Genomic DNA, 18,416 nt, shown 5'->3' on the forward strand with positions numbered 1-18,416 from the left:
GACACCAAAGCCTGCAAAGTGGTAAGTGTTTCAGTTGTACTTTTCTGTACCTGTATCTCTGCTGTTTGAACAAACCTAATTTTCACTCTGGGGTTGCACCATTTGGGAAGCACTGCTCTAAACTGCAATGAGCATAATTTGAGAGACTTTTATTATATGGAAGCACCACTCCCTTAATTTCCTTTCTGGATCCCTTCAATTCTCAACCATGGGCTCCACAGAAGCCAACAGCCCTCTGAACTGCCTCCAGTGATGAAAGATGCAGCACTGGTCATTGGTCTGCTGTCTTATCAAAGGAATGGTATGTGGGAGAGTTGAGGAAGAAGAGAGGGGACATCGAAACATAGAAAATAGGAGCAGGAAGAGGGTATTCGGCGCTTCGAACCTGCTTCGCCATTCATTATGATCATGGCTGATCATCCAATTCAACTACCTGATCCTGCCTTATGGCTCCAAAACCTTTGATCCCCTTCTCCCCAAGTGCTATATCTAAATGCTTTGGTCCCAACTGCTTTTTGTGATAGCGAATTCCACAGGCCGACCACTCTCTGGGTGAAGAAATGTCTCATCTCAATCCTAAATGGTCTACCCCATATCCTCAGCCTGTGACTCCTGGTTTTGGACATCCCTACCACCAGGAACATCCAACATCCTTCTTGCATCTCCCCTTTTTAGTCCTGTAAGAATTTTATAGGTTTCTACAAGATCCCCCCTCATTCTCCTGAACTCCAGCAAATATAATTCTGACGACTCAAATCGGTCCTCAAAAGAGGTCACAGCAATTTTGCAGTGAGGCAGACAGGGCATTGGGGGGGGGGGGGGGGATGGAAGAGGGAGATGCCATTGCCTCACAGGACAGATAGAAATGGCAATCAATGACAGTCAAAGAAGATAAGCTCAATGAAGTCAAATTGTGGCAACAGCTGATTCAGTTGGGGTTTGGCCCCGATTTAACGGGAGGCCACATTTACTCCGCATTTGGATCTCTTATTTTTCCAAGAACGTCACATTTATTTCTTGCAAAATGCAAAAACCCTGGTTGTAAATTTGTTTTAATGAAGCTATGAATCAAACTGCCAGTGTGTTACTGGTGAAACGTATTGTTCACACATGTAATTAACAGCATAACAGCAAGTCTGGTTTAGGCTAAATTCTCTGGATGTTATAACTGGAAGTTTTTTTTTTTAAAAACGGCATAAAATTAAACATAATACTTTTACAAGGAATTCCAGCCATCATTCTGGAGAATTCCGGCCTGGACACCCAACAATTTGCTTGTAAAATGAAGCAGCTGGGTGAGATTCTCACATCATTCTCGCTGGTGTTTTGTGATCTCACTGAGGCTGGGGATGATCACACCAAGGAATGGAACATTTTGTTTCCCTTGTAACCACTGACTAAACAAGCAAGAAGCACAACAAGCATGCAGTTTCTCTCCAAAACTCCCACAACACAACACTGCCATTGCATGACTTCAACATCTCTATCCCAGAGGTAAAATAATAATTATTTGTTCACCTCCCCCTACCATCCTCAAACGTCCCTCATCTCCTGAAGGCAGGACTCATCGTAGAATCCCTACAGTGCAGGAGGCCATTCAGCCCATCGGGTCTGCACCGACCCTCTGAAAGAGCATTTCACCGAGGCCCACTCCCCCATCCTATACCTACAACCCCACCCAGCCGGCACATCTTTGGACACCAAGGGGCCAATCCACCTCATCTGCACATCTTTGGACTATGGGAGGAAACCAGAGCACCCGGAGGAAACCCATGTTGTCACGGGGAGAACATGCAAACTCTACACAGTCACCCAAGACCAGAATTGAACTCGGGTCCCTGGCGCTGTGAGTCAACAATAGTAACCCACTGTGCCACCATGCTGGTTGTTGCAGCTCAGTTAAAGACTGACGGGCCTTCTAAACCTGGCAGCACTAAGCTGCAAGTCTTGATAGGCCAATGAATTGCTAAGCTTTTCAGAGGCAAGTTCCATCTACCTTCACGACTACTGGATAAGATGGAAACCTGGTGAGGCACATCTCACCTTCCAAATATGGAGATGAGAGGCCTGTCGGTTTGCCCAGATCACTTGCACAAACCAGGGGTGAAACCTTGGACACTCCTCGAGTGTACAGCTCAGCATCTTACCAAGTCCTGTGCAGTTACCCACTGAGCTCTCAGGGCAGACAAAAGGGTCACTTTAGTTCAATGAACTGGGCATTCAATTATGGCCATCCAAATTACTTAAGGTTCTAATAGCCTTCAACAATTCTTAAAATGCAACTGCTAGCATTCTGACAGACAGATGAAAGGATACACTCCCACCACACCTCATTCACCAAACAGTCATTTCCTCCATCTTTAATTTCAGAAAATCTATTTTATCCAGGCAACAGCTATGTTTTCCAAACTGGTGAAGTTTAGGTATAAATATTTAACGTTATTTTAAGCTTTATTTTTAGGGAATCATCAGCCTATTTATTTGGTTAATACCGGTCTGAAAAATAACACATAGGGGACTGAACACATTTAAGGTTCATTGCTGAACCTCACTCATTGGAAAAAGTGACCTGCAGTTTTCCAAATGGCATAATCACACATGCCAACACCGCCTTAAAGGCGACCGTCTTGATACCACAAACATGCTGAGGGATCAAACCTAGCTTCTGTCAGGAAAATGAAATATAAACCTTCTCCAGGATTGTTGGAGCGGCGTGGTTTCCTAACTCACACCACCCGAAGAGTCAGTGAATACTAGCTTCTCCGCAGCCAGTACACAGGGTCTAGACCAGGACAAGGTAAGTGTGGACAGGGTCCCAGGGCAGCGATGGGTGAGGCCCAGGAGGGTGGACAGATGAGGGTCGGGAGGTGCTGGTGGAGAGGCTGGGCAGGAGGGTGCACCTGTGAGGTGGAGGGGCAGTGGAAGAACTTGTGAAGGGGGAAGTCACCCAATATTGAAAGGAAGGAGGCAGTTGATGGAAGTGCTCCCACTGGCTTCCCAACCAAAGCTTGAGCAGGGTCACTTCCTGGGTGCACCCTCTGCTGCAGAATTCCTCCAGCCAGCCCGAAAATTTAGGATAGGTGGGAAGCAGACCTTAAGTGGTCATTACTTGGCCAATTCAGGGCCTCAATTGGGGCAAGGGTGGGTGGCCAGCCTAATCCTCGCCCATCCCACCACAAAATCATGAGGAGGTTGGGGCAGGCGCAAGGCCAATGCGAAAGGCATCTGAGGAATTGAACAGGCACATCCCCCCACTAGGCAACGTAAAATTGTGCCCCTTGTTTTAAATGAAATAACCAGACATTGCAACTGGTACTTTTGTACTCATCCAGATAATAAACAGACTGTGTACCCGGCAAGTCATCTTTTCAGTCCACAGGCTCCTGCCTCCATAAACTGTCACTTTACTGGAACGAGAAGACATCCAAGATATGGATTTTGCCAGGAATCCACGGCTATTGTCTCTCTGTTTCATAAGCAGGAAGCACGCTGCTGGGTTCAGATCTTGAACTCAAGCGGGATCTTTCAGTCGCGCGGCCCCCAGATCGGAAATTCCCGCCCAAGGTCAATGGGCGAAATTGTCCGTCACGCCCGCGACAATTCCTGTGGTGGGCAGGACCAGAAGATCTAAACCATGATGTGGGGTTTGGACAGTTCTGAAACAAACAAGCTTGAATTACTCATATAGGCCTTCCAGGTTTCCTGCTGTGGGTTAAACAGCCAAAGCGCAATTAGCCTCTCTCTGTGCCTTCTTGTGAAGGTTGGTGCCCAGTAAATTCTATACATGTCTGACCACTGTTCCCATCCAGCTGTCCCAAAAAGCAACAGTCCCAAGACTTGCCTCTTGACTTCCCACATGAGGTGGTCACACTCTGCAACATTGATTTCATGTTGTTCTTTTCACTTGAGTTGTGGGGCGCTGGTGACTGTGGGTCTGCTTTTGTGTGTTTATGCTGTTGAACCGGTTTCCTGTAGCTTAGTAGGGTAAGGTGGAAGGAGCGAGAAAGACAAAAAGAATTAAACAGAAGAGCAAAAGATCAAGAAAGAGGGAAGGAAGGGGAGGTGGACTGAGAGACTGGGGCAAAGACAATAAAGGCAAGGAAAGCTTGGCTGATCAGGGTTATTCTTCTCCTCAGTATTGAGGACAAAGGTCAGGTTCCATTTTCTTCAAAGTCAGTCAGGGAGAAAGCGGGCCAACGTTCGCCAGTGAGAGACAGAGAGAGCTTCATTTGATCAGGGCCTATTTCCCTCTCCAGCTGATGGAGATCATCTTCTGGGAGGTGGGGGTAGTAGTGAGAGTTCAGGTTTCTATTTTGCTAGGGATTGGAAGCCAGGGGGAATGGACAGTGCAAGGCCTTGGGTGACTGTCTACGGAGTTTGCACATTCTCCCCATGTCTACATAGGCTTCCTCCGGGTGCTCCGGTGTCCTCCCCCATTCAAAGATGTGTAGGATAGATAGATTGGCCAGTCTAAATTGTCCCTTAGTGGGGTTATGGGATTACAGGAATAGGGCGGGGGAGTGGGCCTAGGTAGGGTGCTCTTTTGGAGAGTCCAGGTAGACTCGATGGGTCGAATAGCCTCCTTCTGTAGGGATTCTAGGAAACACTGTCAGAACTGCCATTTTCCGGGCGGCGCGGTGGCACAGTGGTTGGCACTGCTGCCTCACAGCACTGAGGTCCCGGCTCTGGGTCGCTGTCCGTGTGGAGTTTGCACATTGTCCCCGTGTTTGCGAGGGTTTCGTCCACACGGCCCAGGGATGTGCAGGGTGGGTGGATTGGCCACACTGGGTTGCCCCTTAGTTGGAAAAAATGAATTGGGTACTCAAAATTTATATTAAAAATAAGAACTGCTATTTTCCAGAGGAGACAATAAATCCAGGGCCTATGTGCCCTCTCAAGTGGACAGAAAAAGGGGAGAATTGGCCAGGCCAATATTTATCCCTCTATCTGACATGATAAAAACATCATTACCTGTCTGTTGGAATTTACTGTGCCCAAATTGGCCGTTTTGTTTCCTACAACAGTTTCCTACAACTTCATTAGCTGCAAAGCAGTTGAGCATATCTTTTAAGTTAGGAAAGGCTCTATATAATGCACATCGCTTTCTTGCATGGCACTTTTGCAGAGAATATGTTTCCACCGGAGTGTTTGGAGATGACTGTTCATGGTTCCTTCCCACTGCTGGGGTGGGGAGGTTGCTCCACCTGGGTGTGGTGGCTTTAAAGGGGTTGACCTCATTCTCATCAGGCGAAGATTCAGCCTGACGTTATTTGGTGGGGTTTGTCATCACTTCAACAGAGGATGAGGAGGACATCAGTTTCTCTGCTGCAAAGAAACTGTCCATCTAAATGAATAAGCTTCGACATTAGCAACAGTTTGCAGTTCTGCAGAGAATGATCAGAAAATGTCCCAATGGCTTCACTACTCACGCCGACTCCCGCCAGCTGGGTGGGAAGGAACCCTCAAGTGGTCACTTAAGGCCCTTAGGGCAAGTGAAAGGATGGTTTCCTGATCAAGGCCCTGCCCGCCCAATCGTGAAATTCCATTTAGTCTGGGGCAGGCAACATTCCATGGGGAATCCTATCCAAACAATTTTATGCTACCCCACCCTCAGAACCCACCTTGGGTGTAGGGTAAAATTCTTCCCAGGTCTTTGGATTCAGTCATTGATATGCAACATGCACATCAGGAAGAGAATGGGACAATGGATGGAGTCATGCAGAGCTTCAAAGAGAACAGTACAGGGTAGGGGGGGAAAGAGAGAAACTATTACTGGAGAACTTCGAAGAGTTACAGGAGAGATGTGCCAGGATCAAGAAGGGACAACAGAACCAAGGACCTGAGGAAACAGAGATTGGAGATGGGGCACCAGTTTGCAGGAATATAGGGGTTGAATTGGACTTTCTTTGCAGAGGGGTTGATGGCAGTGTTTTGTCATTGTCAGAGAGAGGGAAGTCAGTTTGAATGTCAGCTAGCATGGGCCAGGAAAGGAAGTATGCTAGCTATGTGGTCAGCAGTGGGAATGGGATCAAGGGAGCAGGAAATAAGTCTCATGGAGCAGATCAGCTCTGAAGGGGTGAAGCATTAGGAGAGGGCAGAGCTTGGATGGGAAAGCCTAGGGGAAGGTTTGGCAAGGGAAACCAAGGGAAGGCGGGCGGTGAAGGCAGCAGACTACTGAAATGGTGATCTTAAGTGGCTAAATGAACTCCTTGTATTTACTGTTGGACACAAAGGTGGAGAAGGAAGGGGGTGGGGGTTCAAGGAGACACAGAATAGTGGAGAGAAAATCGTAAGAATTATCTTCGCCTTGTAATACGATTCTGAAACAGTGAGCACTTTGGGTCGAGGAGACTGAGACAAGATAGAACTTAATGGGGCGCAGCCAGATCTGGGGATGTCGAAGACTAGAGAGGAGAGGATAAGGGATCACACTTGGCTGCAATGTCCTCTAGAGTTTATTAACCTGCCAACTCACACTGTGAAGTTTCACATGCTAGCCAAGCCCACCTTGGCAAGGTACCAGAAGGCAATTAGTACCTGCAAAACTGCACCCACTTTAGGAGGATAGGGAGAAAGATAAGAGCTTCGTCATGAAGCTTATTTGATTTGCTTATTTGCGAGTCAGCGGAACAGTAAATAATAAAAGCAAATTAAGGTGTTGTTGCTCAAGAGTTTTACACACATTTGAAACAGTCTCAATTACACTGGGAACTTGGATTCAACTCATGGTCAAGCAATTCATTGTAAAATCAAAATCAACACCCAGCTGTCTGAGCTAGATTTGGACTCCTCATGCCAGGTTCTGCCAGAAACGAGCGCCATTCCTGCAGCTGCAGTCAACACATTCTTGCTTCTAGTAAGCAGTGGACAGACAACACCTTAATCTGCAAATAGAGCTGCCCAAAACCACCCATTGCTTATGACTCCACTAATCTGAGAGCTAGAATCGGTGAACAGATGTAAAAACAGGCCCTTTCCATCGTGTTCCTGATAATGACTGCCCACTCTGTGCATCTCCGCCAAATACCTTCTGCAGTAGGATTTCCATTGCCCCATATTACATCATCACTTAACCAGTTTAGTAAATACAAATGCCGAATTGAAATGGTGCCTCCCAGAGCCTGAGGATGTGCTGAGTAAACCAAGTATCTGACATTTATTCTAAATGGCAAGGAGGTGGGTGGGGGAGTGGCTGCTTGAGGGAAGATTGGGGAAATGGGGGGTTAAGAGAGGCGCGGGGAGGGGGGGGAAAGAGAGAGAGAGAAAAAGACACATACACACACACACACACACACACACGCACACAAGTTTGACGTTTAACCACCTGGTACAACCGGCAGTGCTTAAGCTGAAACACAGAACAATGAACCAGCACAGCCATTTTGGGGAGGGGTTGGGGGGGGGGGGGGGGGGGAAGGTAATTAAAAAAGGTCAAAACAATTGAGAAATTTACATCAAGACCGAACAAAGCATCAAAATCAACACACCCTCTCCATTTCAAAGCAGTGGAAGTATTGCACATAATAAAGCACTGGGCTCCTGACAGACTTGACTCGATCACACTAAACACAGCCACCTGTCTCTGCCTCTGCTTCTCTCTCCTCCTTCCCCCCCCCGGCCACCACCACCGGCAGCAGCACAATGGTTTAATAGTTAACAAGAGAGATTACTGGAACATAAGACTTCAGCACCGAACGGTGCAAGCACACAACAACCAAAGTTTCCACAGGCACGTCAAGTGACAGCGAAAGCGCCAAAACCGGATATTGTGCGTGCCCTCTTGCCGCGTGGAGCTTCGAGAAGAAATGGGCAGAGTCAAGGGGTCAGTCAGTTACCTTAAGAAGCAGTGTGTCCCGTGCCGCTGTTTGTACCCATCTATCTGTTTATCCAGGCAGGTAAAACTCCAGTCAAATGTGCAGAACCTGCACCTGTGAATCAGCAGAATGGGGAGATGTGAAACCCTACTCCGTGCCTGTCTCTCAACACGCAACTGGGAAGTCAAGCAGTTCCTCCTTCAGAACGATTTATTTTTCTTTTTGTCTCAAAAGTTTCTCTTTGCCTGTTGGTTCCCGACAGCAATGGCTGATTGAGAAAAGGAGAACCACAACTCCAACTGTCGCTGCCTAGTCTTTCACTATGACTCATAGACAAACACATACAACGCAGCCGGTTCTGGGTGAGGCACGCCCACACACTGAATGCACCCAATGACTGCCCTTGGCGTCCTATGCAAATTCCTATAGGTGAGGGGGCACAGCCTTCTTGTCTGGCACACACACACACAGCAAACTGGGACAAAGCTTAAAAAGAAAAGTGCCTGAAGCACACCTGAATTTCAAACCCAATAAGAGCGATACTGAGAACTGTTTGGTGAATGTAGTCTCTCGCTGAACTGGACTATGGTATGAAAAGAAACGTTCGCTCAACACTCTCACCCCCTCCTCCCTCCACCAAACTTCCGACGAAGTTGAAAGCATTTCTTGAAAAAAAACACACGTTTAAAGGAGCGGCTCCAGTCAGCAGACTAAATATGACAATTGAACCATCTCTTAAAGGGGCAGTGAATTCTGAGGGACACGCCGTCACATGTTAACAGCTGCAATTTTAGCGAATACATTTCTACCACTAACAAACATTTTGGAAATAAAAATATCCCAAGAGGGCGCAGGTAGTAGCGTCAAATAATGGGAGTTGTTGTGTAGCAGTGGCTATCAGGAACTACCTAATTACTCCACTGTGTAGAGTGCATTGCTGCACTTCAAAACCCAATTTCTGATGTGGTCTCACTGTCATTTATGTGCTGACATTATTCCTTTAACCCCGCCCTGCCATGGTGTCACTATCCCTTTAACCCCTTTGGATTTGGAGTTTCTTGCTGCCAGTGTGGTATGAACCATCCAGTCACGTCACCAATTCAGTTTTCACATTTACCCAAACTGGGTCTGAATTTAGTACAGCCAGGCCTCAGAATTAATTTGTGTTTCAAGTTTTTCCTAATGGAACTTCCCTGCCTTTGTCCAGCGCATTGTTTAAAACCTCCTGCTCAGAAACAAGCACAGAATGAGCAGCAGCCACGGTATGAGAAGAACAATCCATTGCCAAACACTGACACATGTTGCAGGCAGTTGCCACATTTGATGCCCTTTCTTTGCTTGGCACTGCTAACAGATTGCTGAGGATGAGTCACAACATGGGTGATATTCTGTGCAAGTGGAACATGTTTTGTCACTGTTGACCAAAAACTAACCAGCCATATAAATACTGTAGATACAAGAACAGGTCAGAGGTTGAGAATTTTGCAGCAAACAATTCATCTCCTGACTCCCCCAGAGCCTGTCCACCATCTTACAAGGCACAAGCCAGCAGTGTGATGGAATACTCTCCACTGGCCTAGATGAGTGCAGTTCCAACAACACTCAAGAAGCTCAGCATCACACAGAATCAAACAGCCCGTTTAATCGGCACCCTGTCCACCACTTTAAACATTCATTCTTCCGCCACCAATGCACAGTGGCAGCAGTGTGGTACCATCTACACGATGTACAGCAGAAATTCACCAAGGCTCCTTAAACAGTAACTTCCAAACCCGCAACCACTACACCTAGAAGGACAAGGGCAGTAGGCACATGGGAACACCACCACCCTCAAATTCTCACACAAGCTACATATCATCCCAACTTGGAGGTATATCACTGGTCCTTTGCTGTCATTGGAACACCCCTCCTAACAGCACTGTGGGTGTACCTACACCGCACAACTGCAACAATTTAAGGAAGTGGCTCACCACCATCTTCTCAAAGGTAATGAGGGGCGGGCCACAAAATCTGGCCTTGCCAGCAATGCCCACATCATGAGAACAATTCAAAAAATGACCGCAAGAAGAAGCAATTTGTAAACTCAGCTGGAATGCAAAGCTTTGCAAATCTCACAACACTGAGGTAACAAAGTGACCAGCTACACGTTTATACAGATGGGTGAAATGCTCCAGGCCAGCACACATTCATTGATGGCCGAAGAATGTGAATGCAGGTCAGTGGCAGGAAAGTCAGATCACCAGGCTACGCGTGAGGGAGGCATTCAGTCCACACGTGGACAAACAAGTTGGCATCCTTTCCCTCCACCATGACCAGGTGGACTCAGACTGCCTTCCAACACATTCCTTTTCCTGGTCCTCTCACCCCACTCTCCCAGACTCACTTATGACTGCTAACCATACAGGCGAGACCACACAATCGTCGTCCTGACTTGGAAATATATATCGCCGTTCCTTAACTGCCACAGGGTCATAATCCTGGAACACCCTAACGAACAGCATGGCGGGTGTACCTTATGCCACATAGACTGCAGTGGTTCAAGAAGGCAATCAACGCCACCTTTGAGGGCAATTAGGGATGGGCAAAAATGCTGGTCTGGCCAGTGAATCCCACATCCCGTAAAAAATGAATTAAAAAAATTCTCTGGCAGGTGCGCATGGAACCAGTCCCCAAGGAAGCCATCAATACTTTCTAGAAAGAGTGCAGACGAGTGAGGGAGTTGTGAAATTGGCACAGAAAAAAAAAACCTGAGGGATCAAAAGCAAACAACGTCAAAGAAAACAATATCAAGCAAAACTGGGGCCAAATGGACAGGAAATTGAGAATGCTACAAACTGCTGACACTCACCTGTGTGATGGAAGCTCAGCAAGGAATATGGTGCAAAATGTAGTTAGTAGAGTCAGAGTTTGGATTCGCTATCAGCAGGACAGGCTCCAAGGGCTGCATCGCCCATTACTGTTTCTATGTTCCTATTTTCTCTGATCTGTTCACCCGTTCAGAATTACTCTGCACCAGAGATGTAGTTTCCAACGGTTGATCTCCCAGTTTGTACGAAAAGCGGATATCATCTAAAGAGACTGAAAAAATATTGGGGTAACTTCACGTTTGCTGTCCAGACAGGCTTCCGGATTTATAAAACAGGACATTGGTTACAAGCTCAAGAGACAAAGGCATCATGGTTGGCCCCCTTGCGCCTCCCACATGGCACATCTCACTTCACTTCCCTACCCTAGACCTAGACGTTTTAGGGAAGCATTCATAAGCCCCAGGGGCCAACATCCAAACACTTAACACCAGGTGGAATGGAACTGTAAAAACTGGACAGATGTCCGTTGTTTTACAGGCGAGTGCATCCCTGGTGCACATTTCTTAATATAATTTGGTCATCAGTTTTACAGGGTTGAACTAAGGGCGGCACGGTGGCACAGTGGTTAGCACTGCTGTCTCACAGCGTCAGGGACCCGGGTTTGATTCCGACCTCGGGTGACTGTGTGGAGTTTGCACATTCTCCCCACTTCTGCGTGGGTTTCCACTGGGTGCTCCGGTTTCCTCCCACAGTCAAAAGATGCGTAGGTTAGGAGGACTGGTGCAAAATGTAGTTTGTGCCATTTTAAATTGCCCCTTAGTGTCCAAAGATTAGGTGGGGTTACTGGATTACAGGGATAGGATGGGGGAGTGGGCCTAGGTTGGGTGCTCTTTCAGCAGGTTGGTGCAGAATCGATGGGCTGAATGGCCTCCTTCTGCACTATAGGGATTCTATAACATTGAGGCTTGGGGGTCAGTGTCTGGACCACTCCATTTGCAGTGCAAAGTGAAGGGACTGGCTGGAGGCTGCTGACTGGGCTTTCCGTAAGTCACTGCTCAACTTTACTGTTCTAACCACATGTATTTGTGGAAACCTGCCAGCAAAAGGTGGTGGTGCTCGTTTGAGTCAGCCTTTTTACAATTGCAGATTACAATGACAAATTCAAGCTTGTTCAACAGACCCCACAAGCAAGAAACAGGCCTCAGAAAGGACTGCCTGGTACCTGCAAATCAAAGTTTTTCAATAAATTACTTCTTAAAAATTACACTGTCGTTTTCAAACATTGGGATTGCACAATGTCACAGAACAGTGAGTCACGTTTTTCCTATCTATTAACAACCACCCCCCCCTCCCCGCCAAGTTCCTTTGAGCACAGTTACATCTGGAGTACTGCATCCAGTTCTGAGTGTCACATCTCAGATTGTCCTCGGAGGGGAGGGGCTATGTAGATTCACCAAAATGATCCCATGGCTGAAAAAGGTTGAATTGAAAAGTTGCAAAGACTCAGCTTGTGTGCACATCAATTTTTTATTTATTTTTTAAGTATTAGGGTACCCAATTCATTTTTTCCAATTAACGGGCAATTTTAGTGCATTCAATCCACCTACCATGCACATCTTTGGGTTGTGGGGGCGAAACCCACGCAAACACGGGGAGAATGTGCAAACTCCACACGGACAGTGACCCAGAGCCGGGATCGAATCTGGGACCTCGGCGCCGTGAGACTGCAGCGCTACCACTGCGCCATCGTGCTGCCCTGCACATCTGGGGCTGGTTTAGCACACTGGGATAAATAGCTGGCTTTTAAGGCAGGCCAGCAGCACGATTCAATTCCCGTACCAGCCTCCCCGAACAGGCGCTGGAATGTGGCGACTAGGGGCTTTTCACAGTAACTTCATTTGAAGCCAACTTGTGACAATAAGCGATTTTCATTTCATCAATTTATAGGATTAAAGCATGATCTAACGCAGGTGTTTAAAATGATTTTGGCAGGGTAGAGAGAGATCATCGGTTGGGCAGGGGTGTCAGGTTCAAATTAGTGCTAGGCCATTCAGGGGCATGTCAAGAAGTACTTCTTTACACAAAGGGTAGTGGGGCAATCGGGAGCTCACTCGCCAAAAGGGCTCCTGAGACTGAATCATTTGAAACTTTAAAGACTGACGCTGATAGATTTTGTATAGCAACTGTATTAAAGGATGCATAACCAAGGTGGACAAATAGAGTAACGATACACATGATCTAACTCAATGATGGACCAAGTCAAAGCGACTGAATGACCCAGTGCTCCTTTTTCTGTTCCTAGTCGGAAAATATGCAGTGAACAGACACAAACACTTTCACAGACCTCATCAGTGAACGCAAATGGTATCTATTAACAAGAATTGTATAGCAGCTTCATGACTCTAGCTCACTCCCAAAATATCTCAGCCTAGGAACCTCTCTCACCATCGGGTGATTACACTCTGGTCCTGACTGGTTACACAGATCAGATGACCCTTACTCTGCTGTGTTGCTCTTTAAAGGGACAATCACCTCACACACACAGACTATGTGAACAGGGACCTTCTCAGCATTATTTGGAGGCCAGACTGTCTGCCGAGCTATGGGTGATCCTTGGTAAGAATTGGGCTGTTCTACCCAACATATCCTGACCCCAAGTCAAAATATCACCCTTACTTGAGCAACATTATTTTTTACATTCCCCACACCATCGACATTTAGCATCCCAATAGTGAAGTTCCTAATTTAGCGCCACATTTGGTGGGCTACTTTGGGTTTTAGTTCTCCAAACATGAGGAACCAGTTTGAGATGGCTCACAAGGACTCATTTTACAGCAGCATCCTTCCCATGTCATAGAGAAACGACTCAACTGGATCCGAACACGAGCCCCACAGATGGAAAAAAATGAACAGTTTTCTAACTCAATAGTCAACCAGTCTCCCACATCTGCAAAATTAGGCCAGCAATGCAATGGAATTATGTGGAGTGGTCAGGAAGTTGGAATTGGTGCTCACACCAAAAAAACGTCTTGTGGTCAAAAACCATACCAACTCTCATATTCTCCTGCAAACACATCCGGCAGAATTATACACCACTCCGTGGCGGCTTCTGATTTACTGGGGTGAGGGGGGGGGGGGTGGGCAGGAGGGGGCCAGAGATCGCACGGTGCCGAGGTCCCAGGTTTGATCCCGGCTCTGGGTCACGGTCCGTGTGGAGTTTGCACGTTCTCCCTGTGTTTGCATGAGTTTTGCCCTCACAATCCAAAGATGTGCAAGGTAGGTAGATTGAACATGTTAAATTGCCCCTTAATTGGAAAAAATGAATTGGGTACTCTAAATTTTAAAAAAATGGAGGGCCAGAGGAAGGGAGGGAGGTAGAGGAGGGGAAAGAGCACAATATTGAATGAACTTAATGGCTACTGAAGGGGCATTAACCCACCTTGCCTCAATTTCCAGACTGGCAGGTATGTGGAAGGGGGGGGGGGGGGGAAACAAACATGGCCAACATTCCCAATCTCGGGCAGGAAGCAGGAGGTGGGGGAGAAATACCTCACTCTGAAGGCCTCCTCCAAGTTGAGGACCCCCCCCTCCCCCGGCCAGCCTTCCCTCACCCACCTCCGTGGTCTACCCCCACGCTATGATCGCCACCCTCCCAAACTCCCTCCTGCCGTCTGGACATACCTTCCCAACTTCCCAAACTTAGTCCCAGGCAGAGCACTGCAATATCGCTCCTGGCCACTGCAGAGCCATGTCTGACCAGGTTGAAGAGCTGTCGGCCCATTAGATTGGCTGACAGCTCTCACAAGGTGAGACTCCCTTTCAAGGGAGGACGGAAGTCCTGCCCATTGCCAATCAACACTCAACTGAGCGTTAAACGGCAGTGGGAGTTCGAGAGTAGGCAGCTATGTGTTAGATGCCAAATCGCAGAATGGTGAGCACCGATCGCTCTCCAACCTCAAAATTCTACCCACTGTTTCACAGTCACATAAATAGAAAAAAAACCCATGAATCTTAGATGCAACATGGGAAACCTTGAGGCCCCGCCAATGGGATCAACAGTGGGGAGCGAGAGTTCTGCATGAGGTCCAAAAATCGGTTTCATGCTGCCGTGAAATCACAGTGATCTTCCAATGCTACACACCTATTAAGTTGATCTCTTTTATTGGGGCCTAATCATTTCCTGCTGTGAAATGTAGCCTTGCCTCTGAATCAATTTATTTTCCTACAGAGCAGTGTGAATCCTTGCTAGTTGAGCACCCAAAAAAGGGAGTGAATAAAGGTTTGGATACCTATTGCAATGAGGTTAGAAAGGACCAGAGATTTTATGGGTTAAACAGTGACCACAATTTGAAAGTGTTTAATTACATGTGGAGCACTTTAAAACATCCCAAAAGACCTGATAGACAAAATGCAGGGAGGTCGGTTTTTTAAAAATAAATTTAGAATACCCAATTCATTTTTTTCCAATTAAGAGGCAATTTAGTGTGGCCAATCCACCTATCCTGCACATCTTTGGGTTGTGGGGGTGAAACCCACGCAAACACGGGGAGAATGTGTAAACTCCACAAGGAAAGTGACCCAGAGCCGGGATCGAACCTGGGACCTTGATGCCGCGAGGCCGCAGTGCTAACCCACTGCGCCACCGTGCTGCCCAGGGAGGTCATTTTAACAGAAGCCAGCCACAGGAAATGGATTGGACCAGCCCTATTGGACTGGGCAACGAGGTCCAGTTCCACGGCATGCTGTAGGTTAAAGTTATTCCACATTATTTTTCTTGTTACTGTCCTAGAGCTTGGCCAGTTCCATTTCTCCACCTAAAAAAGACAGACCACATTACAACTGGTCTTTCTATAAAAGTATAGCTACGCTATTAACCCTCTATTGGTGGAGAGGCAGATGAGAGGAGAGAATAGTGTCAATAATATTTAACCAAGAATTGATTGAATGTTATAGTCTATGGATATTAAAACAGAAATCCCAGATCATTCATTTTTGATGAGCGGTATTCTCCATCCACGTTCGCCTGCCGACCGGAGAATCCCGCCCGAGGTCAATGGATTTTTCCATTGTCCGCAGCTCGCCCATGGCGTTCTTTTTTTAAAAAAATTAGAGCACCCAATTCATTTTTTTTCCAATTAAGGGGCAATTTAGCGTGGCCAATCTACCTCACCTGCACATCTTTGGGTTGTGGGGGTGAAACCCACACAAACACAGGGAGAATATGCAAACTCCGCATGGACAGTGACCCAGAGCCAGCATCGAACCTGGGATCTCAGCGCCGTGAGGCAGCAGGGCTAACCCACTGCGCCACCGTGCTGCCCTGCCCATGGCACTTTTGAGGCAGGGAGGGCAGGAGAATCCAACCCAATGTAATTTAGCTTTCAACCAATGCTACCGTATGGACGTGTTGGCAGAGCTGCCAATCTTTCTTGATTCACTAACCCTCACACGGTACCGCCGTAGATTTAGTTTCTGCAAAAGCAAGAGACACGTAGCTCACAGAAAGGTTTACATTCCTGACAGATTAGATTGAACACAACAAGTGGGATCGAGGCTGAACAGCACAGTGCCCGTCAAATAAACAAAGCAGTGGAATCAATGGGTTACCAAGGCCCAAAGCAGGTTGTTAAAAGCATGTGTTTGATACTCTCGGATTCATTCAAAATTGAAGCGGATGGGGAGGTATCTTAAGAGTCAAACAATTTGCCCCTCAGCTTTCATGGAACGTGAAAACCAAAATCAATTCGCATGTGGTTTTAGAGTCAGAGACAACACTAGCAGATTGTTTCAGGACTGAAGGAGGAGCCTAAACATAGGAGTAACATCACCAAATTGATTGCAAACCTTCATTAGGAAGGCTCAGCTCCCAAAACAACGAGAGGTGGGTGACAAATTTCAGCCTCATCTTCAATGCCCACATCCAGAAAATGACTTTGCAAACATTTGCGACTGCTAACTGATTTAGCCAACCCCAGTGCGAAAGTAGGAGCTAGCAATGGGAATTTTCTAAACATCAGACTCATCAAATCAAAGTAGCCCACCAATAAACTCTACTCTTTCAGGTCAGCATGGCTGATTGGGATAGGCTGATCTCTCTCTGGGTGACTCGTGCTGCATTGTGGTTCCAGAGTTACAATGGCCTCTCCCATAAAGCAAGGGATTATCATAGAATCCACAGTGCAGAAGGCCGCCACCGGCCCCCAAAAAGAGCACCCCACTCAAGCCCACACCTCCACCCCACCCAACCTTTTTATGGACACTTAGAGCAATCTAACCAATCCACCTAACCTGCACATCTTTGGACTGTGGGAGGAAACCGTAACACCCGGAGGAAACCCAGGCAGACCCGGGGAGAATGTGCAGACTCCGCACAGACAGTGACCCAGTGGGGAATCGAACCTGGGACTCTGGAGCTGTGAACCAACAGTGCTAACCACTGTGCTGCCCATAGACAGGTATAGATGAGGGTTCTAGACAATTTGAGTGGGCGGGTGATTACAATGTAGGCAAGCTGAAAGAATAAAAGAGCTGAATTTTCTTTTTGGATAAAGAAACACTGGCTCAATGTTAAAACCACACAGTCGAGGAGGTATTCGGGTTTGATGCCCATTTGTGCTGAGTCAGTTTTGAAATCAGCCAGGGTGGCAGCGCCAATGTTTTCAACGCCCCTGGGTTAGGGAGGGAAACAAAGGCAGCCAGAGTTTCTGCTCCCATTAGCTATACTGTTTGAAGGATGGATGGTTCAGTGTCGGGTAAAGGCCGGATCATGTTGCTTGTGATATCCCTGCTTTAGCTGTTTAACTAAGGCTCTGTCTATTCCTCAGGTGGACAGAAGAGATCCAACCACTTTTTGAAGCAAGGCAGGAGAATTCCACCACTGTCCTGGCTAACATTTATCCCTCAACCAACAATGAAAATATCGCTGGCCGTGGAACTGTGCTGTGGGACTTCCTGTGTTACCATAATGGCTGCACTTCTTAACTTCTGGCTGCAAAGTATACTTCAGCACCTTGAGGCCATGAAAGGTGCCATATAAATAGCAGTTCTTCTGCCCAATTACACAATCCAGAGTTGGCACTTCAGTCCTGCATTAGGTAGTTTCCCACCCTCCCCTCAATCACACTGAAGCATGTTTCAGTAGCTAAGCGATCCCACAACCAACGGATCAGCTCTACGCTTTGCAGGCCCGGAGTAGCTGAACTTCTGCTTTCAATCAAAATTTACCAGGAATGGATGATGTGGTCCATCAACCTGACAGTTGATAATGAAGTACTGTTCTATTGGCATTAAAATAGGAGTCAAACACTTGCATCAAAACAAGACATCCGCCGATTATGAATCTTGAAACAAGAGCCATGTAAGTTAGCTCTTGACACACTTTGGAATGGGTCCAGCATTGTTTGGAGCATTTTTGTGTAAGCCTGCTTCAATACTATTCGGTGTAAAAGTGCAGGATATTAGTGGGTTAAAAGGTCAATGTTCCCTTCTCTGTAAAATAGATTCCAAATGCATGGAAAGTTTTCATTGGTATCCTGGACAATCATAATCTTTTTGTTCTATTAACAACATGAAGGCTGTATTTTCTTTATATTTACCAACTCAGGACCATTGGAGATAAATTTTAAATGACAATGTGCTATTAGAACGCCCCAACCCATGGGTGCAATCCTCCCAAAAAATGTCTAAGTTAATCGCCAGCCCTGCCAGCAAGTTCCCCACTGCTATTTAATAACACTTTTTTGGGCCCTTGGGAGTTTCTCACCGGTTTGGCCCACATAAAAAAAACACTGGGGAG

General features: G+C 46.9%; 1 protein-coding gene across 7 annotated transcripts in view; it reads right to left on the reverse strand.

Moving 5' to 3' along the window:
• The window catches only part of elf1 (E74-like ETS transcription factor 1), a 307,622-nt gene that overhangs the window by 201,068 nt on the left and 88,138 nt on the right, over positions 1-18,416 (reverse strand). For 3 of the 7 annotated variants that reach the window (XM_038776294.1, XM_038776289.1, XM_038776291.1), the window contains exon 1: positions 7,836-8,149. The exons of 1 other annotated variant lie outside the window; for it this stretch is intronic. The gene's annotated coding sequence lies outside the window, so the exon portion shown is untranslated. Of the gene's footprint in view, positions 1-7,835; positions 8,151-10,662; positions 10,893-18,416 lie in introns of those variants that run through there. 3 more of the 7 variants (XM_038776293.1, XM_038776290.1, XM_038776296.1) reach the window with 2 other exon arrangements.

The sequence above is a fragment of the Scyliorhinus canicula genome, chromosome 17 (genome assembly GCF_902713615.1).
Source record: "Scyliorhinus canicula chromosome 17, sScyCan1.1, whole genome shotgun sequence".
Taxonomy (NCBI): domain Eukaryota; kingdom Metazoa; phylum Chordata; class Chondrichthyes; order Carcharhiniformes; family Scyliorhinidae; genus Scyliorhinus; species Scyliorhinus canicula.